Raw genomic sequence first — 26,637 nt, forward strand, 5'->3', positions numbered from 1 at the left:
TCAAGAAAAATAACCTATGGGTGATTGGAGTACCTGAACAGGGAGGGATAACAGAAAATACAGAGAGAATTTTTGAAGATTTGTTGGCAGAAAATGTCCCCGATATCATGAAAGACAAGAAGATATCTATCCAAGACGCTCATCAAACTCCACACAGGGAAGATCCCAAAAGGAAGTCGCCAAGAGATATTATAATCAGAGTTGCCAAAACCAAAGAATCATGAAAGCAGCTAGGGATAAATGAAAAGTCACCTACAAAGGAGAATCATTAAGACTAAACTCTGACTACTTACAAGAAATCATGCAGGTAAGTAGGCAGTGGGATGACATACATAAAGCCTTGGAGGAAAAAAATTGGTAGCCAAGAATTACATATCCAGAAAACCTATCTCTCAAATATGATGGTGAAATTAGGGCATTTCCAGATAAACAGAAGTTAAGGGAATTTGTAAAAGCCAAATCAAAATTTAAAAAAATTAAAGGGAGTCCTCCAGTTAGAGAACTGACAATATCAGACAACAATCGAAGACTAGAACACAAGGCAGAACAACCAGATATCAACTCAGATAGGGAAGTCACAAAAACAAGCCAAAGCTAAAAGACTGAAAATAGGGAAACAGAGACGTTAATATGTAAAAGATGACAACACCAAACAAAAAGAAGGAATAGTGTAGTCACATAACTTCCATATGGAAAGTTAAAGTGATATCAAGAAATAAAAGATCAGTTTAAACTTAGAAAAATAAAGGTAAGTTTTAAGGTAACCACAAAGGAAGCTAAGAAATCTACCCATCAAAATAAATAAATAAATAAAGACTCAGCAAATACAAAATTAACAATAATGGAAAAGACAAAAAGAAAATACATGAACAATGAATCATCACAGAAAATTAAGCGCAGCAGAGAAACTTTCAACACCACCCACACACAAAAATACATTAATGACAGCACTAACCTCATGCTTATTAATAATTACACTGAACATAAATGGACTAAATGCACCAATAAAGAGACAGAGAGTGGCAGTATGGATAAAAAAACATGATCCGTCTATATGCTGCCTACAAAAGACTCACCTTAGACTTAAAGACACAAACAAACTAAAACTCAAAGGATAGAAAAAAATATACATCGCGCAAACGATCAAAAAAGAGCAGGAGTGGCGATGTTAATTTCTGACAAAATAGACTTTAAAGTTAAATCCACCACAAAGGGTAAGGAAGAACACTATATAATGATTAAAGGATCAACACACCAGGAGGATATAACCATACAAAATATATACGCACCTAATGACAGGGCTCCAAAATACATAAAACAACTCTAACGGCATTGAAAAGAGAGATGAGAGAGAAAAAGAGAGATAGCTCCACAATAATAACAGAAAACTTCAACACATCACTTTTGGAGAAGGACAGAACATCCAGAAAGAAACTCAATAAAGACACGGAAGATTTAAATGCCACAATCAACCAACTTGATCTCAAGATATATACGGAACACTCCACCCAACAGCAGCCAAGTATATATTCTTTTCCAACGCACATGGAACATTCTCCAGAATAGACCATATTTTAGGCCACAGAATAAGATTAACAGAATCCAAACATCAAAATATTACAAAGCATCTTTTCTGACCATAAAGCCATGAAATAAAAATCAATAACAGAAACAGCAAGGGAAAAAAAAATCAAATATGTGGAAACTGAACACTACCTTTCTCAATAACTGCTGATGTCTTGATCATCTAGTGCTGCTGTAACAGATATACCATAAGTGGATGGCTTTAACAGAGAGAAATTTATTCTCTTACAGTCTAGTAGGCTACAAGTCCAAATTCAGGGCATCAGCTCCAGGGGAAGGCTTTCTCTGTCTGCTCTGGATGTCATTGTCATCAGTCTTCCCTTGGCCTAGGAGTTTCTTGGCACAGGAACCTCTCGAAAAGACACGCTCTGCTCCTGGCACTGCATTCTTGGTTCCAGGATGTTCCCCAAAATATCTGTTAATTTGGCTAGGTCACGATTCCCAGTATTATATGATTTTCTACCATTTTGTCAACTGATGTGATTTTCCTATGTGTTGTAAATTCTGCCACTATGATGTAATGAGAAGGATTAGTAGCAGATATATTGATGAGGTATACAGGATTAGATAGTGTCTTAAGCCAACCTATTCTGAGATATAAAAGAGAGAAGCAAGCAGAATCTGAAGAGACAATGAACACAGGAAGCCAAGCTGCCTCAGTCTCAAAGGGTATGACCATGACCTCTGGGGACTCAAAACATGGAGCCATGGCCTCTGGTATTTCTAAGGCTGGAGTTGCTATTCAGGTGGACTAGGAAAATGGTGCACCTAAAGCTGAGGGAGCAGGATTGCTGTCCCAGTGGGCTTGGAAGGCGGAGCTGATACCCAGGGCTAGGGTCCTCCACTTAGAATCCAGAAAGTGCAGCCAATACTTAGAGTCTGGATGGCAGGGCCATTGTGTAAATGGTCTCAGAGAACAGAGGAATATTTTCAAGCTTGAGGGCTAATGTAATGTGTTCTGCTGACTTGCTTGGTGCCTGTTATGCCTTCTTTCCCTCCAATTTCTCCCATTTGTAATGGAAATATCTACCTTGTGGGCTGTTCCACCATTGTACTTTGGAAGCAGATAACTATTCTAGATTTTACAGATGAAGAGGAATTTTTGGATTTTGGACTTGGAGTTGATTTAAGGCTTTTATTATGATATAATGAGGTGAATGTTTTAAATGTGGCAAAGATGTGAATTTGGGGGTGGCAAAGGGTGGAACATCATGAATTGAATTGTGTCCCCCAAAAATGTCTGTCAGCTCAGCTAGGTCATGGGTCCAGTATTGTATGACTGTCTACAATTTTGTCATCTGATGTGATTTCTCTGTGTGTTGTAAATCCTATCACTGTAATGTAATGAGATGGATTAGTGGCGGTTATATTGATGAGATCTACAAGATGAAATAGTGCCTTAAGCCAATCTCTTTTGAGATGTAAAAGGAGGAGCGATCAGAGAGACAAGTTTCTGGAAACACACTACTAACTGAACTACTACCCAAACTACTACCCACCTTAACTACCTAAACTAACATAAACTGAGGTAGAAAAACTGAACTAACCTACAAAAAAAACCCAAAAACCTCATACCACCAAGGAAGCAACACCAGGAGCAGAGCAGTGCTTTACTTTAGACCCGAGGTTTCTACACAGAGAACCTCTTCAACCATGGGAAGATTGATGACAAGGACCTTTCTCCAGAGCCTACAGAGAAAGAAAGCCTTCCCTGGAGCTGATGCCCTGAATTTGGAATTGTAGCTTACTAGACTGTGGTAAAATACGTTTCTCCTCGTTAAAGCCATCCACTTGTGGTATTTCTGTTACAGCAGCACTAGAGGACTAAGACAACTGGGTTATAGAAGAAATCAAGGACGGAATAAAGAAATTCATAGAATCAAATGAGAATGAAAACACATCTTACCAGAACCTTTGGGACACAGCAGAAGCAGTGCTTAGAGGTCAATTTATAGCAATAAATGCACATATCCAAAAAGAAGAAAGGGCCAAAATCAAAACATTAACACTACAACTCAAACAAATAGAGAGTAACAAAAGAAGCACTTGGGCACCAGAAAAGAAGGAAATAATGAAGATTAGAGTGGAAATAAATGAAATAGAGAATAGAAAAACAAATGAAAGAGTGAACAAGGCCAAAAGTGGGCCCTTTGAGAAGTTCAACAAAATTGAAAAACCATTGCTCAAACTGACAAAAGAAAAACAGAAGAGGATGCAAATAACCTAAATAAAAAATGAGACAGGCAGTAGTACAACAGATGCAACTGAAATTAAAAGGAGCATAACAGAATGCTATGAAAAATTATACTGCAACAAATTTGAAAACCTAGAGGAAAGGAACAAATTTCTAGAAACACACTACATACTTGAACTAACACAAACAGAGGAAGGAAAAATAAATAAACTTACAACAAAAGAAGAGAATGAGGAGATAACAACAACAACAAAAAAAAACTCCCAACGAAAGAAAGCCCTGGCACTGACAGCTTCACTGGAGAATTCTACCCAACTTTCAGAGAAGAGTTAACACTACCACTACCAAAGCACAGAAAAAGAAGGAATTCAGAGCACAGAAAAAGAAGGAATTCTCCCAAACTAATTCTATGAAGCCAGCATAACTCTGATACCAAAGCCAGGTAAAGACACCACAAAAAAAGAAAATTACAGACCAATATCCCTCATAAACATAAATGCAAAAGTCTTCAACAAAATTTTAGCCAGTAGAATTCAATAGCATATAAAAAAAAAAAAAATTCATCATGACCGTTTGGGATTCACACTAAGTATGCAGAGATGGTTCAACATTAGAAAATCAATCAGTGTAACTCATCACATAAATAAAACCAAGATAAGACCACATGATTTTATCAATTGATGCAGAAAAAGCATTTGACAAAGTCCAAAACCCATTCATGATAAAAACTGTCAGCAAAATAAGAATAGAAGGGAAATTCCTCACAATAATAAAGGGCATTTATACAAAGCTAACAGCGAACATCATCCCAAACGGAGAGAGTCTGAAAGCATTCCCCTTGAGAACTGGAACCAGACAAGGATGCCCTTTACCACCACATATTCAACATTGTGCTGGAGGTCCTAGTCAGAGCAATAAGGCAAGAAAAACAAAAATGCATCCAAATTGGTAAGAAAGAAGTAAAAGTATCCCTATTCACAAAAGATTTGACCTTACAAGCAGAAATCCCCAAAGAATTTACAAGAAAACTACTGGATCTAATAGAAGATTTCAGCAAAGTATCAGGGTAATTGATAAACATACAAAAATCAGTTGGATTCCTCTACACCAACAAAAAGAACATAGAAGAGGAAATCACCAAATCGATACCATTTAAAAATAGCCCCAAGAAGATAAAGTACTTAGGAATAAATCTAACCAGGGACGTAAAACACTGACACAAACTAAACTATAAGACACTCCTGCAAGAAACCAAAAAAGACCTATATAAGTGGAAAAACATACCTTGTTCATGAATAGAAAGACTCAACACTGTGAAAATGTCAATTCTACCCAAAAGCAATCTATAGTACAATGCAGTCCTGATCCAGATTCCAACAGTATTTTTTAACAAGATGGCAAAACAAATCACCAACTACATATGGAAACGGAAGAGGCCCCAGATAAGTAAAGTATTACTGAAGAAGAACAATGTGGAGGCCTCATACTACCCAATTTTAGAACCTATTATACTACCATGGTAGTCAAAACAGACAAGTACTTGTACAACAATGGATACATAGACCAATGGAACAGAATTGATAAACCCAGACGTAAATCCATTCACCTGTGAATAGCTGATATTTGACAAAGGCTCAAAGTCTGTTAAATGGGAGAAAAGACAGTCTGTTTAAAAGATGGTACTGGCCAACGTGTACAAGGCAAGGTTATGGTAGCTACACAGACACATCCAAACTCCCTGAGGGACCAAATTGCTGGGTTGAGGGCTGTGTGGACCATGATCTCGGAGAATATCTAATTCAACTGTCATAACATAGTAGAATGTTCTACATTCTACTTTGGTGAGCAGTGTCTGAGGTCTTAAAAGCCTGTGAGCAGCCATATAGGATATTCCTCTGGTCTCCAGCCTTCAGAAGCAAGGAAGAATGAAGAAAACTAAAGATACAAGGGAAAGGTTAGTTCAAATGACTGATGGACCACATCTATCACCGCTTCCACCAGACTGAGTCCAGAACAACGAGATGGTGTCCGGCTACCACCACTGACTGCTCTGACAGGGATCACAATGGAGGGTCCCGGACGGAGCTGGATAAAAATGGAGAATAAAATTCTAACTCAAAAAGAAAGACCAAACTTGCTGGCCTGAGAGAGACTGGAGAAACCCTGAGAGTATGGCTCCCAGACACCCTTTCAGCTCCGTAATGATGTCACTCCTGAGGTTCACCCTTCAGCCAAAGATTGAACAGGCCCATGGAACAAAACAAGCCTAAAGGGGCGCACCAGTCCTGGGGCAAGAATTGGAAGGCAAGAAGGAAGAGGAAAGTTGGAAATGAGGGGCCCAGGGTTGAGAAGGGAGAGTGTTGATATGTTGTGGGGTTGTTAACCAATGTCACAGAACAATGTGTGTACTAAGTGTTTGATAAGAAACTAGTTTGTTCTGTAAACTTCCATCTAAAGTATACATAAAAAAAAAAGAGTAGAGCTGCTCCACAAGTATTTAAGGCTGCAAATCTTTGTGGAAGCAGAGTGCCACATATCTCTCCAACTGAGCAGCTGGCCGGTTCGAACTGCCAACCTTTTTGTTAGCTGCCAACACTTTAACTATTGCATCACCAGTGCTCCTTTGTGCTGTTTACTACCCACTAAATTGATTTAACAGATAACTGATGAGTTTTTGAAAAATATGGCACAGTCTGTGCTAGTCAATGGTTAAAGCGCTCTGCGGCTAACTGAAAGGTCGAGGGTTCAAATCCACCAGCTACTCTGTGGGAGAGAGATGTGGCAGTCCTCTTCCGTAGAGACTACAGCCTTGGAGACCCCATAAGGCAGTTCTACTGTGTCCTATACTCTGTCCTTTAGGACCGCTAAAAGTCAGAATGCACTGGACGGCAAGGGGTTAACTAGGGAAGGTTAAAAAGGGAGGGAGAGAGAAGAAGGGAGGGAGGGAAGAAGGGAGGAGAAGAAGGGAGGGAAGGAAGGAGGAAAGGAGAGAGGAAGAAAGGAAGGGACAGAGGGAGGAGAAAGAGAAGGAGGGAGGGAGGAAGGGAGGAAAGGGAAATGAGAGAGAAAACAGTGCTCTCCACATCGTATGAGTACTGTTTTGTGAAACAATTTTCAGTTGGAAATAAATTTTTTAATACAAAAAAATGGTGCTGGCATAACTGGATATCCATCTGCAAAAAATTGAAACAGGACCCATATGTCACACCATGCATGAAAATTAACTTAAGATGGATCAAAGATCTAATATAAAATCTAAAATGATAAAGATCATGGAAGAAAAAACAAAGACAATGCTAGGAGCCCTATGAACAAATCTGTCTTAGAAGAAGTACACCAAGAATGCTCCTTAGAAGCAAGAATGGCAAGACTTTGTCTCACATATTTTAGACATGTTATCAGGAGGGATCAGTCCATGGAGAAGGACATCATGCTTGGTAGAGTAGAGGGTCAACAAAAAAAGAGGAAGACTCTCAATGAGATGGATTGACACAGTGGCTGCAACAATGGGCTCAAGCATAGGAACAATTGTGATGATGATGCAGGACTGTGCAGTGTTTTGTTTTGTTGTGCATAGGGTCACCGTGAGTCAGAACCATTTTGACAGCACCTAACAACAACAATAGAGGCCTTAAACATGGCATAACTAGCATACAAACTATAACAAACAATACACAAACACCAGAAGAGAAACTAGATAACTGGAAGTTCCTAAAAATCAAACAGTTCACCAAAAATCTTCACCCAAAGAGTAAAAAGAGAACATACAGATGGAGAATAAATTTTTGGGTACGCCATATCCAATAAGGGTAAAAAAACCAAATAAGGGTATGATCTTTAAAATCTACAAGATACTGCAACACCTCAACAACAAAAAGACAAACCAATTAAACAATGGGCAAAGGATGTGAACAGACTCTTCACCAAAGAAGACATTCAGGCGGCTAACAGATACAAAAGGAAATGCTCACCATCATTAGCCATTAGAGAAATGCAAATCAAAACTACAATGAGATACCACCTCGACCCAACAAGGCAGGTACTAATCCAAGAAACACAAAATAATAAATGTTGGAGAGGTTGTGGAGAGATTGGAACTCTTATGCACGGCTAGTGGGAATGTAAAATGGTACAACCACTTTGGAAAACGATTTGTTGCTTCCTTAAAAAGCTAGAAATAGAAATATCATACAATCCAGCAATCCCATTCCTAGCAATATATCCTAGGAAATATGAGCCATCACACGGATAGACATATGCACACCCATGTTTACTGCAGCATTGTTCACAATAGCAAAAAGATGGAAACAACCTAGGTGTCTAACAACAGATGAATGCATAAGCAGATTATGGTACATACACACAATGGAATACTATGCAATGATAAAGAACAATGATGAATTTGCAAAATATCTCACAACTTGGATGAATCTGGAGGGCATTATGCTGAGTGAAATTAGTCAGTCACAAAAAGACAAATATTGTATGAGACCACTATTATAAGAACACAGGAAAAGATTTAAACACAGAAAAAAGCATTCTTTGATGATCAGGAGAGTTAGGAGTGAGGGGGAGGGGAATTCACTAACTGCATAGTAGATAACGATCAACTTTGGTAAAGGGAAGAACACAAAACACAGGGGCAGTCAGCACAACTGGAACAAAGCAAAAGCTTAGAAGTTTCCTGGACATAACCAAACACTTTAAGGGACAGAGTAGCTAGGATTGGGCCCTGGGAATCATAGTTTGCGAGGCATCTAGGTCAATTGGCATAACAAAGTTTATTAAACAAATGTTCTGCCTCCCACTTTGGTGAGTGGAGTCTGGGGTCTTAAAAGCTTTCGAGCCCACCTAAGATGCATCAATTGCTCCCATCCCACTTAGAGCAAAGGAGAATGAAGAAAACCAAAGACACAAGGAAAATATTAGCTTAAGAGACTAAAGGACCACTTAAGTTGGAGACTCCACCAGCCTGAGACCAGAAGAACCAGATGGTGCCTGGCTACCATCAATGATCACCCTGAAACGGAACAAAACAGAGATTCCCAGACAGAGCAGGAGAAAAGTGTGAAGCAGAACTCAAATTCTCGTAAAAAGACCAGACTTAATGGTCTGACAGAGACTGGATAAACCACTGAAACTGCTGCCCCCCAGATGCTCTGTTAACCCAGAACTGAAACCATTCTCAAAGCCCACTCTTCAGACAAAGATTAGCCAAAACCCATTGCTTTGAGTTAATTCAGGCTCATAGCAACCCTATAGGACAGTGCAAATCTGCCCCACAGGGTTTCCAAGGTGCACCAGGTGGATTCAAACTGCCAACCTTTTGGTTAGCAGCCACAGCTCTTAACCACTACACCACCAGGGTTTCCAGACAAAGATTAGACAGGACTATAAAACAAAAAATAGTACACATGAGGAGTGTGCTTCGTAGTTCAATCAGATACATGAGCCCAAATGGGCAGCTTCTGTTCGGAGAAAGGATGAGAAGGCAGGAAGGGGCAGGAATGGTTGCGTGGACACCAGAAACCTGGGGTGGAAAGGGGAAAGTGTGCTGTTACATTGTGGCTATTGCAACTAATGTCACAAAATAATACGTGTATAAATTTTTGTATGAGATTAACTCAAGCTATAAACTTTCATCTAAAGCACAATAAAAAATAAACAAAATATTAATAAAAAAAGAATAGAGTTCAGAATTAACTTAAGTACATATGGATATTTACAGTGGGGTTCCATTCCATCAACTCTATTGTAAGTCAATTCTGATGTATGTCAAATATCTTTTTTTTTTTTTTTAGTTTTCTGGATTATTGTCTTTTGTTTTCATGATCTTTATAAACCTGATCTTTGAATATCTGCAAGTGAACGTCTCAGAATGATAACATCAGCAAACTATGCACTGATCATTAGCCATTAGATAAATGCAAACCAAAACTACAGTGAGATACTATTTCACCCCAAGAAGGCTAGCACTAATCCAAGAAACACAAAATAATAAATGTTGGAGAGGTTGTGGAGAGACTGAAAAACTTATGTACTGCTGGTGGGAATGTAAAATGGTACAACCACTTTGGAAATTGATTTGGTGCTTCCTTAAAAAGCTAGAAATAGAAGTAACATATGATTCAGTAACCTCACTGCTTGGAATATATCCTAGAGAAGTAAGAGCCTTCACACAAATAGATACATGCACACCCATGTTCACTGCAGCACTGTTAACAATAGCAAAAAGAAGCAACTTAGGTGCCCATCTGCAGACAAATGGATAAACAAATTATGGTACATACACACGATGGAATACTACACAATGATAAAGAACAATGATGAATCCATGAAACATCCCACACCATGAATGAATCTGTAAGGCATTATGCTGAGTGAAATCAGTCAATGCAAAAGGATAAATATTGTATCAGACCGCCATTATAAGAACCCAAGAAAAGGTTTAAACATAGAAGAAAATATTCTTTGATGGTTAGGCAGGTGGGGAGGGAGGGAGAAGGGAATTCACTAACTAGATAGTAGACAAGAATGATCTTAGGTGAAGGCAAGGACAACACACAATACAGGGGAAGTCAACACAACTGGACTAAACCAAAAGCTAAGAAGTTTTCTGAACAGAATCAAACACTCTGAGGGACAGAGTAGCAGGGACTGAGGTGTGGAGACCATGGTTTCGGGGGACATCTAGGTCAATTGGCATAACAAAGCTTATTAAGAAAATGTTCTCCATCCCACTTTGGTGAGCAGCATCTGAGGTCCTTAAAAGCTTACGAGTGGCCATCTAAGATTCATCAATTGGTCCCAACCCACCTGGAGCAAAGGAGAATGAAGAACACCAAAGACACAAGGAAAATATTACCCCAAGAGACAAAAGGGCCACATAAACCAGAGGCTCCATCAGCCTGAGACCAGAAGAACTAGATGGTGCCAGGCTATGACCAATGATTGCCCTGATAGGGGACAAAACAGAAAGTCCCTGAAGGAGCAGGAGGAAAGTGTGGTGCAGAACTCTAATTCACATAAAAAGACCAGACTTAATAGTCTGACTGAGACCGGAGGAACGCTTGAAGACATGGCCTCCGGTCGCTCTATTAACCCAGAAATAAAATCATGCCTGAAGCCCACTCTTCAGACAAAGATTAGAATGGACTATAAAACATAAGATGATGCTCATGAAGAGTGTGATTCTTAGTTCAAACAGATACAGGAGACTAAATGGGCGTCCCCTCCAGAGGCAGAATGAGAAGGCAGAAAGGGACAGGAGCTGGTTGGATGAACATGGGAAACCTGGGGTGGAAAGGGGGAATGTGCTGTCACATTATAGGGATTGCAACTAGTGTCACATAACAATATGTGTATACATTTTTGTATAAGAAATTAACTTAAGCTGTAAACTTTCGCCTAAAGCACAATAAATAAATAAAAGACTGTAACAAATTACAGCACAATGTATAGGAAAAAAATCCATTATGCATAATGATACTAAAATTAATGAAGAACGTCTTCTTATAAAAGAATGCAAAGTAATAACTGTAGAAGGATGATATATTTAGAAAATTACTACTTGGCTGTTACCGATGTAATAATTGATTCAGGCAGGATTATCAATGGATTCTAAACAATTGGGTGGAAGACTTTAGAACAGAACATACATAAAGTCTCCAAATACCACCCACGCATTTCTTATTATTCACAAAGGGAGAAATTAGAAGATCTGATGGATACCATCTTAACCAAGCAATCAAACTTATTAGCACCACAGCTGAACATGAGGAAACAATCAGGAAAATCCAGGTAGTAGATCATTGTACAAGATGATGGGTTTAGATTCTTCAAATAGATCCATGTTTTCACAGATTTAAAAAAGTGAGGCAAATGTTCTTGACTGAAAGCTACCAAAGAGATACGGTAACCTAACCCTTAAGGATCCTAGATTGGGAGGAAAAACACTTGTAAATGAATTTTTGGAGACATTTGGGAAAAACTGAATATGGATTCTTAGCCAGATAATAGTATTGAATCAGTATTAAATTTTTTAGGCATATATAAAATTATAGTCATGTAAGAAAATGTTCTTGTTTTTAGGAGACACATGATAAATTTTGTAGGTTGAAATATCATATCTGCAATTTATTTGGAACTGGTTCACCCAAATTAGAATAAGTACATATAAATGCACACACACTTGTGTGGTGTGTGTGTTTGTGTAAAGAGAGAGGAGAGAAAAAAATGAAAATTCAGCAAAACGTTAACGACCTGTGAATTTACGTAAAAGTTATACTAGTAATTACTGTACTGTTCTTTCAAGTTTGGGGTAGGTTTGAAATTTTTCAGAATAAAAACTTGGTAAGAATTTTAATAAACTTAAGGCTTAGAGAGGTTAAATTGCTTGCCAAAATTCACAAAACTACGCTTTCAAGAACCAGGAATGATACCCACTTCTGCCATCCTCCCCAACATTCTCTTCACTTCCTTCTCTGATGCCATTTAGTTAGGACTTTCTTCCAGAAGTGTATGGGTAAACAAGAGATCAGACCTGCACTAAGATCTGAGTTTTTCAGTTGTTATTTAAACAAAGCTATGCATTTATTTTATGGAGTCCTCGTAGCACAATGGTTAAGCACTTCGCTGCAAACTGAAAGGTTGGTGATTCAAAACCGCCCAGTGGTTCTGTAGAAGAAAAGAGCTGGTGATGTGCTCCAATAAAGATTATAGCCTAGAAAACCTTATTGGGGAGTTCTGTTCTGTCTCGTGGGATAGCTATAAGTTGGAAATCAACTTGACAGTGCATAACAACCACCACCACCACCACCATTTATTTTATATAGGTGGTATAATCTAGGCTTTTGTCCTTGTTGTTACGTGTCCTTGGGTCAGCTCCGACTCATAGCAACCCTATGTACAACAGAACAAAAAGCTGCCCAGTCCTGGGCCATCCTCACAATCATTGTTATGCTTGCAACCACAGTGTCAATCCATCACGTTGAGGGTCTTCCTCTTTTTCGCGGACCCTCTATTTTACCAAGCATGATTTCCTTCTTCAGGGACTGGTCTCTCTTGATAAAACATGTCCAAAGTATCTGAGGAGCATTCAGGCTGTACTTTTTCCCAGACAGATTTGTTCATTCTTCTAGCACTCCATGGTAGATTCAATATTCCTCACTAACACCACAATTCAAAGGCATTGTCTTAGTCATCTAGTGCTGCTATAACAGAAATACCACGAGTGGGTGGCTCCAACAAAGAGAAGTTTATTCTCTCACAGTCCAGTAGGCTAGAAGTCTGAATTCAGGGCACCTGTGCCAGAGGAAAGCTGTCTCTCTGTGTCAGCTCTGAAGGAAGGTCCTTGTGATGCATCAGTCTTCCCTCGGTCTGGGAGCATCTCAGCTCAGGAACCTCAGGTCCAAAGGACACGCTCTGCTCCCAGCGCTGCTTTCTTGGTGGTATAAGTTTCCCATGTCTCTTTTATATCTCAAAAGAGATTGACTTAAGACACTACCTAATCTTGTAGACCTCATCAATGTAACTGCCACTAATCTGTCTTATTACATCATAGTGATAACCCACTGCCTTCGAGTCGATTCTGACTCATAGCGACCCTATAGGACAGAGTAGAACTGCCCTATGGAGTTTCCAAAGAGCACCTGGCAGATTCGAACTGCTGACCTCTTGGTTAGCAGCCGTAGCACTTAACCATTATGCCACCAGTGTTTCCATCATAGTGATAGGATTTGCAATATATAGATAAATCACATCAGAAGATAAAATGGTAGAATTTGTGTAACTTTAAAATTATTTCAAAATAAAATTTTAAAAATATGTCCAAAGGGTATTTCTGATCACCTCCAAAACCTGCTGCTCCCAGTCTCCCCATCTTAGATCAGTTCTATCTTTCCAGTTGCTCAGACAAAAAAAAAAACAAAAAAAACCTTGAAATTATCTTTGACTCTCTCCTTCACACCCCAGTCCAATCCATCAGCAAAGCCTATTGGCCACACCTTCACAACATTATCAGAATCAACCCCTTCTCACCACCCTCACTGCTACCACTCTGTTCTGACCCAACACTATCACTGGCCAAACAGCTCCTGGCTGGTCTCCTTGCTTTTGCCCTGGCCCCTTCAGTCTATTTTCAACATAGCATCTAGAGGGGTTCCATTGAAACATAAGCCAGATGATGTCGCCCTCTGCTCGGGCCCACCAAGGAACCCCATATGTCCCTGCTACTGCAGACCTTATCTCCCACCCCTCTCCCCTCACTCCCTCAGGTCCTTGTACACAGCCCAAAGGCTCTCACCTGAGGACTTCCACCTCCAATGCTCTCTCGGCCTTCCTCTGCTCCCTCACCCCTCTCAGGATGGATCAAATATCACTTCCTAGGGGGCTTTTTCTGAGCCCCCTCTATAAGACACACCCTCTTTACACTTCCTTACATGGAATCATGACCTAGCCAAGTTGACAGATATTTGGGAGGGACACAATTCAGACCATGACAGGGATCAATTCTTAGTCAGTCTTCCTTATTCATCATCCAACTTTCATGTGCATATCAGGCAGCTGAAAATACATGGCTTGGATTAGGCATACTTTAGTCCTCAAAGTGACATCTTTGTTTTTCAACATTTTAAAGAGAGCTTTTGCAGAAGATTTTCCCAATGCAGCAAATCATTTGATTTCATAACTAACCACTGCTCCAAGTTGGTGTTGATTGTGGATTCAACCAAAATGAAATCTTTGACAACTTCGGTCTTTTCTCCATTTATCAGAATGTTGCTTCTTGGTCCAGTTGTTAGGATTTCTGTTTTCTTTTTGTGCATGTGCAATCCATACAGAAGGCTTTGATCTTCATCAGTGATTCAAGACCCCTTCGCTTTCTGTAAGCAAGGTTGTGTCATCTGAATATCACAGGTTGTTAATAGCTATGATATGATGGAGTGAATGTGTTTTACATGTGGCAAGGGCATGAATTTTGGGGGGCCAAAGGGTGAAATGTTATGGATTAAATTCTGTCCCCCCAAAATGTGTGTCAATTTGACAAGGCTATGATTCCCAGTATTGTGTGGTTGTTCTTCATTTTGTGATTTGATGTAATTTTCCTGTGTGTTGCAGATCCCAATCTGTGCCTGTGGCTAATGAGGTAAGATTAGGTTATGTTAAAGAGGATTAGGGTGGGATGCAACACCCTTACTCAGGTCACAGCCTTGGTCAAATGTAAGGGGAGTTTCCCTGGGGTGTGGCCCGCATTGCCTTTTATCTTACAAGAAATAAAAGGAGAGAGAAGAGAATGGAGAGAGGAGGACCTCATGCTACCAAGAAAGCAGCACCAGGACCAGAGCACGTCCTTTGGACCCAGAGTTCCTGTGCTGAGTAGCTTCAAGACCAGGCAAAGATTGATGGCAAGGACCTTCCTCCAGAGTCGACAAAGAGAAAAAGCCTTCCCCTGGAGCTAATGCCCTGAATTTGGACTTCTAGCCTACTAGACTGTGAGAGAGTGAACTTCTGTTTGCTGAAGCCACCCACTTGTATTTCTGTTACAGCAGCACTAGATGACTAAGACAGTCATATTAGTTTGTCTTTCTTGTAGGCGTGTGGATATTATCCTATTAGTGACAGCACTGTTCTTCAGGAAAGACCTTGAAATGTTCTTTTTGAAGATGAATGTGATGCTATTCATCTTCAACATTTGTCATTCCCAGCATATTAGACCATATGATTGTCTGATTCAAAATGGCCAATCCCAGTCCATTTTATCATTTCAGCTCATTAATGCCGAGTGCCTAGGATATCTATCTTGAAGTGCTCCATTTCATTGTTAACAACATCCGATTTTCCAAAATTTATACTTCGTACATTCTACATTCCGATTATTAACGGTTATTTGCAGCTGTTTCTTTCCTTTTGGTGTCGTGCTGCATCAGCAAATGAAGTTTTCAAAAGCTTTACTCCACCCAAGTCATTGAAGTTGACTCTACTTTGAGGAGGTAGCTCTTCTCCTTTCATATTTGAGTGACTTCCAACCTGCGGGGTTCATTTTCTGGCACTATATCAGATAAAGTCCTGTTGCTATTCACAAGGTTTTCACTGGCCAATTTTTTTTAAAAGTAGACTGCCATGTCCTTCTTCCTATTCTGTCTTAGTCTGGAAGCTCTGCTGAAACCTCTTTAACATGGATGAATCTGCTGGTATTTGAAATTTCAGTGGCATAGCTTCCAGGATCACAGCAGCAAGCAAGCCACCACATCTAAACATATTAGCATCACTCAATATTCTTAACACCAGTAATTATTATCTAAATATAGGACATTTACTGATGGGCATCTTTAATAGTAATTAAGGCTTTTCATATGCTAATTTTTACAAATCATCTATAAATACATTTGATTAAAAACACATCCTGTTGGTAAGTGTTTTGTTTGTCATTGTTATTGAAGATTTTGCACATAATTGGCTTATATGATGGTTCTGCAACATAGGAAAAATTATATAAAACACCAAACAATTTAAATAATAAAGGACAAGATAAACACATTTTGGTGCATGGATGGCTTATTAATCCTGTAAAAGAAAATTAATAACAGGAAAAAGTAGAGAGAAGCAATAAAAATTTTTAAAAATACCTTTAACTGATCACATTTTAATACTATAACACTTAGTCCTAAGGGGAAAAGGAAATCCAGAATTCTATGAGTATGTTTATTATAGAAAATATTTCAAAATGTTGTTAGGTACCATCTACTCGGTTCCAACTCATAGCCACTCTGTGTACAACAGAACAAAGCACTGCCCATTCCTGAGCCATGCTCACAATCATCATGCTTGAGCTCACTGTTGCATCCACTGTGTCAATCCATCTTGTTGAGGGCCTTCCTATTTTTCACTGGCCCTCCACTTTGCTAAGCATGATGTCCTTCTGCAGGGCCTGATCCCCCCTGACAACATGTCCAAAGTATGTGAGACTTAGTTTCACCTCCCTTGCTTCTAAGGAGAATTCTGGTTGTACTTTTTCCAAGACAGATTTGTGTGTTCTTTTGGCAGTCCATGGTATATTCAATATTCTTTGCCAACACCACAATTCGAAGGTGTCAATTCTTCTTTGGTCTTCCTTATTCACTGTCCAGTTTTCGCATGCATAGGAGGCAATTAAAAACACCATGGCTTGGGTCAGGTGCACCTTAGTCTTCAAGGTGACATCTTTGCTTTACAACACTTTAAAGAGGTCTTTTGCAACACATTTGCCCAATGCAATGCGTCTTTTGATATCTTGACTGCTGCTTTCATGGGTGTTGATTATGGATCCAAGTAAGATGAAATCTTTGGAAACTTCGATCTTTTCTCTGGTTATCATGATGTGGCTTATTGGTCCAATTGTGAGGGTTTTTGTTTTCTTTATGTTGAGCTGTAATCCATACTGAAGACTGTAGTCTTTGATCTTCATCAGTAAGTGCTTCAAGTCCTCTTCACTTTCAGCCAGTAAGGTTGTGTCATCTGCATAACACAGGATGTTAATGAGTCGTCCTCCAATCTCGATGCCCCATTCTTCATATAGTCCAGTTTCTTGGATTATTTGCTAAGCATACAAATTGAATAAGTAGGGTGAAAGGACACAACCCTGACATACACCTTTCCTGAATTTAAACCACGCAGTATCCCCTTGTTCTGTTTGAACGACTTCCTCTTCTTCTATGTACAGGTTTCTCATGACCACAGTTAAGTGTTCTGGAATTCCCGTTCTTCAAAATGTTATCCATAACATATTATGATCCAAGTAGTCGAATGCCTTCGTATAGTCAATAAAACAGAGGTAAACATCTTTCTGGTATTCTCTGCTCTCAGGCAGGATCCATCTGACATCAACAATGATATCCCTGGTTCTACGTCCTCTTCTGAATCCTGCTCGAATTTCTGGCAGTTCCCTGTGGATATACTGCTGCAACTATTTTTGAATGATCTTCAGCAAAATTCTACTTGTGTAATGTGATATTAATATTGTTCTATAATTTCCACATTCAGCTGAATAACTTCTCTTGGGAGTAGGCATAAATATGGATCTCTTCCAGTCACTTTGCCAGGTAGCTGTCTTCCAAATTTCTTCATATAGACAAGTGACCACTTCCAATGCTGTATCCATTTGTTGAAACATCTCAGTTGGTATTCTGTCAGTTCCTGGTGCCTTGTTTTTTGCCGGTGTCTGCCTTCATGCAGCTTGGACCTCTTCCTTCCTTTCTGTATTCCTTCCATCTTCTTTTGATGCTTCCTGCATCATTTAATTTTTTCCCCATAGAATCCATCAATATTGCAACTCAAGGCTTGAATTTTTTCTTCAGTTTTTTCAGCTTGAGAAATGCTAGACCAATTCTTACTTTTTGGTTTTCTAACTCCAGGTGATTGCACATGTCATTGTAATACTTTGTCTTCTTGAGCTACCCTTGGAAATTTTCTGTTCAGCTCTTTTACTTCATCATTTATTCCTTTTGCTTTAGCTACTCTACACTCAAGAGCAAGTTTCGGAATTTCTTCTGACATGCGTTTTTGCTTTTTCTTTCTTTCCCACCTCTTTAATGACCTCTTGCTTTCTTCATGTATGATGTCCTTGATATCATTCCACAACTCCTCTGGTCTTTGGTCATTAGTGTTCAATGCATCAAATCCATTCTTGAGATGGTCTCTAAATTCAGATGGGATATGCTCAAGGTCGTATTTTGGCTCTCATGAACTTGTGCCAACATAAATGGCAACTATACACAAGGCTCTCACAAGATGGAATACACAAGAATCAAATCGACTGCATCTGTGGAAAGAGATGATTGAAAAGCTCGATATCGTCAGTGAGGACAAGGCCTAGGCCTGGCTGTGGAATACACCATCAATTGCTCAGATGCAATTTCAAGTTGAAACTGAAGTAAAACAAGTCCACGAAAGGCAAATTTCTAAATAGTTTTTTGAAATTAGAGAACCACATTGAAGATGGAAAAAAAGTTGGCTTTTATTGTTAGGAATCCTATTAACAATTAACAATAACAATCAAGCAGTGTGCTCTATATCTCAGTTGACAAACATCCCTTCACTGAGGAAAAAAATCTCTTCAAATACATGGCTGGTATTTATGTTGCCACAGCTCATAGTTGAGAGAAATCACTGAATACAACATCAAATTGCAGCTCTGTGGCAGTGTAATTACACATTATGCCTTCCCATATATTTAGGAATTCATATTTTACACTGAAAATCTGCATCTGATGTTTATATGATTCCAAACATATTTTTGAAATCAGCAGTGAAATGTCAAATGTGGAAAGTGCACTGAGAAGGAAGTCAGGAGGTCTGGGTTTTAAAAATAATGCCACAGACTTTCATCTTGGGCAACTCATTAAACTAACATTGGACTTGGTTTTATCATCTGTAAAATTAAGTTAAATCTCATGTTCTGGGGGTTCCCATATCTGTTAACCGCCTATGAATATGTTTCACAAACTAAGAATAATCACAACTCTAAATTACCTTCTATAAAATGACTATTTTTTGCCAAGTGCTAAACTAATCTCCCCCTGATTAATCTTAATCCCCACAGCAGAAATATCTCTGTATTTCAGAGATTGGGAAATAGAAGTTTGGGAGGATAATTTGAACAATGTCACAAAACTAACAAATGCAGGAGTCGCGAGTACAGCTAAGATCTTCTTCCTGCCATCGTGCCAAATCAATCGCCTGCTGAAACCTGTCCATCATGGATGGCGCTGCTGGTATTTGAAATACCGGTGGTATACCCATATACCCGTTGCCGTGGAGTAGATTCCAACTCACAGCGACCCTATAGGACAGAGTAGAACTGCCCCATAGAGTTTCCAAGGAGTACCTGGTGGATTCGAACTGCTGACCTTTTGGTTAGCGGCCGTAGCCCTTAACCGGTGGCATAACTTCCAGCATCACAACAGCACACAAGCCACCACAGTACAAAAAACTGACAGATGGGTGGTGGAACAAGGGCATTAAAATAAGGACATAAAAGAAGACATCTTTGTGCCAACTCTCTTCCTGTGGTCACTGCAAACATCACCAGTGTATTGCTGCACTCTTTGTCACTGAGTCCACACTTTCAGATTCCTTCTCAACCAGCCAGAGCCAATTAATCAGGGTTGACAGACATGTGGGGCCTTTTGTCCTTAGTGTATATTAATTATTATGGCTCCTTTGGGTCTCAGTCATCTTTTTTATAAGCATACTTTAATTATCCACCGTTGAATTTGATCCTGTTTCCACAATGTGTCGTTCTTATCAGCTTTATCCAGAAACCGGAAGGCTGAAGCAATCTGGTGAGTCACACAGTTCTGCAAGCTTCCCCTGGGGTGAAATCCAAGGTCTTTATATAACAGATCCCTGAAAGTACCCTCTAGCTCTTAGACTTTACCAATACATAACATTTCTAGACTTCTGTTTTAAAAAATAACCCCTTAGCAAGCTCCGTGTTTATTATAAATAGGCCAACTTTTTTGAGAAAATCTTCTTTCACAATGTAGGAGCCATGTGGCTGGTATTTGCTTTAAACTGCAAGTAAACAGAGGAACTCATGTGCAATTTTGTACAAAGGCTACCCAAGGAAATAAAGTCGCTAAGTGCCTGATTTTACTTCATATCGGTATGTTGGTATAAAAGACATATGGTCAAAAATTTTAATATTCCTCCATGAATATGTTATCCTTATTTTTCAAAGATTTTGCTCTCATTTTCTTTAGCCCTTACAATAAAGTAGTGAAGTTGTGGATCTTTTATTCCCATCACTTGTGGCGGTGATTCAGTTCGCAAGAGGCCATTTCACTGCCCCCTTTAGAGACAGGATTGGACTCTGGTGTTTTCATCCTCATCATTCTAACCACGTGATTCTGGCCACGATATCATGTCATTCAGTTCACAAACAACACAGTTTGTTCTACATTTAATTTTGCATAACTTTAAGCTTGTTGGGATTTTATCAGCTAGTGGGTTTAACCTGTTCATCTTTTTATTTCCAAAAGTGTCTACCTCCCTGCAGCATAATTTATATTCATTATACACAATTTGGAAAATATAGAAAAGTGAAAAGAAAAACAATTGTGTGCAATCTTTCCACCAAACGGCAGTTTACCATGGTTATCATTTTATTATTTATAGATAATGCTGTTATCAGGTTCCTTTACATAATCTTTGGAGCACATAAATACTTGTTTCTAAAAAAAAAAAAATTTTTTTTTTTTTATTCCTTGTATGCCTAAAGGTACAATTTCTGTGTCACCAGATATGCTTACATTCAGCTTGAGTAGATACTGCCAAACAGCTTTCCAAAGTGACTGAACCAATTCATACTCCAGCAATTTATAAGGTTCCGTTTGCTCTAGATTTGGTGGATATATTGGATTGTTGTTGTTTAGCCCTTTAATGGGGGTGTAGAGGTGTCTATCTCATTACCTGCCAATGTTGCATTTCCCTGATGACAAGGATATTGTGTAACTTTTCATGAGCTTGTTGGCCACTTGAATATCCTCATTTGTCAAATGGCTGTTCAAGGATTTTTATCCAGCTTTGAATTGGGTATCTGTCTTTCTTTTATTGATTTCTAAGGTTTCCTGATACAAGTCTTTTATCGGATATACATAATTGAAAATATTTTCTCCCACTCTATGGCTTTTCTTTTTTACTTTTAATAGTGCATTTGGTGAATTGAAGTTCTTAATTTTAATGAAGTTCAATTTACCAATCGATTTCTTTACTGTTCTTTTTGTGTTCTCTTTAAAAAATCTGCCTGTACTGCGGTTATAAAGATTTTTTTTCTATGTTATCTTCTAGAAGCTTTGTTATTTTACCTTTCACATTAGGTCTATGATCCACCTGGAATTGATGACTGTGTATGTGGCAAAGTAGTGTACAGTGAAATCTGTGACAGCCAGAACTCGATGGGCCTGACTTGCTTTTCCGGATCTCACAAGTTTTCCATCTTTGACAGGGTGTAGTCTTACCACTTCTTTATCACTCATTTTAGTGGAAAATGTTTTGAGTATTCCTTCTCTGACAGGTTTCTGCCTTACACAGCTTCCAGCTTTTGCAGGTTTCACTGTAATAATGTCAAAACCTACATTTTTCTATGTGAATATCCAAATGACCCTGCACCATTTAGTGGAAAACTGTCATTTTCCCACTGCAATCCAGTACACGTTGGTGACAAGTCAGGTACCTAAATGGGTCTGTTTCTGTACTCTTCATTCTGTTGCATTTGTTTGTCTGTCATTGCACCATTACTATTTTAATTTCTGCATTTCTTTCAGGTGTGTCGTAGTAACATGGCAGCTTATGTTTTTTCTTTTTTTTAAAATGATTTATTATATATGTATTTTTTGTTGTTGAAAATATACATAGCTGAATATATACGAACTCAATTTCTATATGTACAATTCATTGACATTCTTCAAGAGGTACAACCATTCTTACACTCATTTTGCAAATTTTTTCTTCCCCATTAATATAAACTCACTGCCCCCAAAGCTTCCTAACTAACCTTTTGAATTGCTGTTGTCAATTGATTAGGATTAAGAGTTGCAGTGCTTATTAATGAAATTGATGTCAATAAGTTGTACACCTGTAAAAAGTTGAACTGGCAAATGTATGGTATGTATTTAAAACAATAACAACAACAAAAAATAGCTGCTGAGGCTGCTATGTACAACCAACTGCCCATGGGATTTGGTTTCTTAGTTTGGAGGTGATGGTTTCATGGGACATTCTGGTTAATTGGACTAACGACATGTTTCGTGTTTCTATTTTACCTAGTTCATTGTATAGTGCCTGGGATCTTAAACGCTTGAAAGCAGTGATTCAAGGTACAACAAGTGGTCTCTACTTCCCTGGAGCAACACAGGAAGAAGGAAAGTCAAGAATAGGAGGAGGAAATGGAATGCGCAGCTAGTTGCCTCCACAAACAAATGTCTCCCTTGCCATGAGGCTAGAAGAACTGGATGGTGCCAGGCTATCATTGCAGAATATATTGATCACAGATTCTACATGAATCCTGTTCAAAAGGGAAAAAACACAGAACAAAATTTCAAAGTCTCATGGAATCCAAACTTTCTGGAGCCATAGAAGCTGGATGAACACCCGAAACTATTGCCTGAGATAATCTTTAAAACTTAAGCCAAAAATATCCCCTGAAGTCTTCTTTAAATCAAACAATAATTTAGATTAATTAGTAAAGAATATCTGCCTTGAGTATTGTGCTCTTTTAAACAACTGTCTATACCGGATCAAATTAATTTCTTCATTTATAATGTCTTGACATCTAAAAATCTAGGTCCTCCTATAATGTCCTTATTCTTTAATATTTGATTTGCTATGATTGCCCTTTGTATACTCACTTTATCAATTTCCTCAAAGCAATCTGCTGAAATTTGACTGGGGTTGCATTGAATATATAAATCAAGTAAAATGAAGTGACATATTAACAATCTGGAGTCTTCCAGTTCATAATTATATTTCTCCATTTACAGGTAGTCCCCGACTTAAGACATATTCAAATTATGAAAAACAGCACTTATGACTTTTTTTTCCCACATTTTATCATTAGTGGGGCCCTGGTGGTGCAGTGGTTAAGAGCTACAGCTACTTACCAAAAGGTTAGCAGCTTGAATCCACCAGCTGCTCCTTTGAAACCCTGTGGGGAAGTTCAACCCTATCCTATAGGGTCTCTGAGTCAGAATCGACTCAACAGCGAATTTTTACATACAATGTCGCAGCATGTAATTTGCTGATGTTATCTCTAAACTCCTTATATTGTCCACAAGTTTAGGTGTGTCATATTTTCATTTGTATTCACTTCAAAAAATGCTTTTTTCTGTAGTTTCTTCATCTATCCATGAGCTCTTTAGAAGAGTGTTACTTAATAACAAGGGATTGGAGTTTCTACTTATTTTTAATTGAATTTTGCTTTACTGAAGTCAAAGTACATATTCTGTATGATTTTAATACTTAAAATATGAAACTAGCTTTATGATAGAGAATATGATCAGTTTTTATAAATGTTCCATGTGCACCTGAAAATAACATTTACTCTACAGGTATATACAGTATTCCATATATATTAATTAAATTGCTTAATCATATTCAGATCTTCTATATCATTATTTATTTGTCATAGTTACTTAGAGAGGTGTGTTAAAATCTCCAACTGTGGGTATAGATATTTCTATTTCTTCTTTTATTTCTATTAGTTTTGGCTTCATAAATTTCATAGGTTCACACAAATTTATAACTTTCTCCTAAATTGGCTTTTATTCATTATGAAATCTATTTTCTTTGATACAACCAAAACCAAAGCTGTCTTCTTTTGCAGGCTTAAACATCAGATCTTTATGTGCCCTTATAGGTGTCTCTTGTAAACATAATACAAGTAGAGTTTAATTTTGTCTGACAATCTTTACTTTTAATTGGAGAATTTAGTCCATTTATGTTTAGTGCAATCATTCATGTATTTTGCTTAAATGTATGGTCTTTCTATTTATTTTCTATTCCTCGTGTCTTTTCTTTTTTCTCTTCTTTCTTGCTTTCTTGAGAATAATCAAATAATTTCATCATTACATTTTTCTCTTATTAACTTCTTAAATATACTTTTTGATTATTCTTTTAGTGATTATCTTAGAGATTACAAATAACCTTGACTAATTAGATTCTTCTTTAAATTGATAGTTTTAACACTTTCTGAATAATACAAATACTTTAAACACTTTACTTTTATTTACCTTCCTCCTACATTTTGTGCTATTGTTATCATGCATTTTAATTCTCTATATAGTTAAATTTACATTATTATAAAAATCAATATTGATTTATATTTAGTCATAATATTTATTCTTTCTGTGTTCTTCATTTCTTCCTGCATTTCTCTGCTTCCATTTTGATCCCTGTCCTTCTGCCTAAAGAACTTTTTTCACCAACGCCTTCAGTAAAACTCAGATTTCTTCCTTCAGTAGCATGGGTTCTTAATCATATGCTACCTCCTGAAATGGGCTAACATTAAACATAGGTGATCATAAGTTTGATACCATTCTACAATTTTGTCATAGTTAGAAATAAGGAAACTAGTTGGTTGGTCCTACTATAGCTTGACAAAGTGATGAAAGAAAGAGGATCTCAGGGCTTCAGAGTCAAAACTCAAGCACTGTATAAATGACCTCAAAGTTTCCACTTGTGCCTTAAAAGAAAGCCTTATTTCTTGTAGTAACAGAGCTGATATTGCTGAACAGCAAGCCCAGAATCTTATCGTAAGAGTGGCTGAATTATAACACTACTGAATTCCCAACCTCAAGTGGTGTCTGGAGTTAAAGTGAGGGCATTCATTGGGAAGAAATGGGATCCTGTAACTCAGTATGGGGACACATTGGCATATAATTAGGCAGCTGGGGACACTGAGTCCCTAAATTCTGTTGAATGACTCCTGCCAACAGAACCATCCCTCTCACCTCCATCTGAAGAGATTACTCCATCTTTGTCTGCTAAGCCATAAAAAAAAAGCCATGCTCCCCAATAAATCCATTAGCCCCTCCACCCCCATCTGATGAGATTAGCCCAGTTGTGTCCAAATAGCCCTTACAAGACAATGCTAAATGTATTCAAAACACATCCCCATCACCCATTTTAGCTTCTAGGCTTCTAGACTTATCCTAGCAAGCACCAAAAGGTGAAGTGGAAAGTTTGATCCAGCAAGAGGTACAATACTCTCCAAAAGAACTGCTTGATTTTCTAATATGTACAAACAGAAACCTGGGGAATACGTGTGGAATGGCTATTAAGGGTGTGGGATAATAGTGCAAGGAACATAAAGATAGCAAAAGAAGATTTTAACAATCAAGTGGATAGGATGACGTGTTCTGTGGAAACCAGTCATCCTCTTTCCCCAGGCACTCTGTCATTGCCCAATGGGCTCATGAACAAAGTGACCATGGTGGCAAGGATGGAGGTTATGCATGGACTCATCAACATGGGCTTCTACTCACCAAGGCCAACTTGGCTACAGCCACTGTTGTGTGCCCAATTTGCCAGCAGCACAGACCAACACTGAGTACCCAATATGGCACCATAACTGGAGGTGATCAGCCAGCAACCTGATGGCAGGTTGATTACATTGGACCACTTCCCTTACGGGAAGAGCAGCCTTTTGTTCTTACTGGGATAGGAACTTACTCTGGTTATGGATTTGCTTCTGCCAAAACTACCATCCATGGGCTTACAGAATGCCTTATCCACCATCATGGTATCCGACACAGCATCACCTTGGATCAAAGGACTCACTCAGCAAATGAAGTGTGAGAACGGGCCCAAGCTCATGGAATTCACTGGTTTTACCACGTTCCCCATCATCTGAAGCAGCTGGTTTGATAGAACAATGGAACAGCCTTTTAAAGATACAATTATGGTGGCAGTTAGGTGACAATACCTTACAGGTTCAGAGTAATGTTCTCCAGGGGGCTGTATATACTCTAAATCAGCATCCAATATATGATGTTGTTTCTCCCATAGCCAGGATTCATGGGTCCAGGAACCACGGAGTGGAAATGGGAGTGGCACTGCTCACTATTACTCCTAGCAACTCACAAAATTTTTGCTTTCTGTCCCAGCAGCCCTAAACTCTGCAGGTCTAGAGGTCTTGGTTCCAAAGGTAGGAATGCTCCCACCTAGGGATGCATCATTTAATTCATTTGAATTGGAAGTTAAGAATTCCATCTGGCCACTTTGGGCTCCTTATGCCTCTGGATCCACAGGCAAAGAAGAGAGTTACCATATTGGCTGGTGTGAATGATCCTAATTACCAAGAATAAATCAGAATAATATTACATAAT

The sequence above is a fragment of the Loxodonta africana genome, chromosome 18 (genome assembly GCF_030014295.1).
Source record: "Loxodonta africana isolate mLoxAfr1 chromosome 18, mLoxAfr1.hap2, whole genome shotgun sequence".
Taxonomy (NCBI): domain Eukaryota; kingdom Metazoa; phylum Chordata; class Mammalia; order Proboscidea; family Elephantidae; genus Loxodonta; species Loxodonta africana.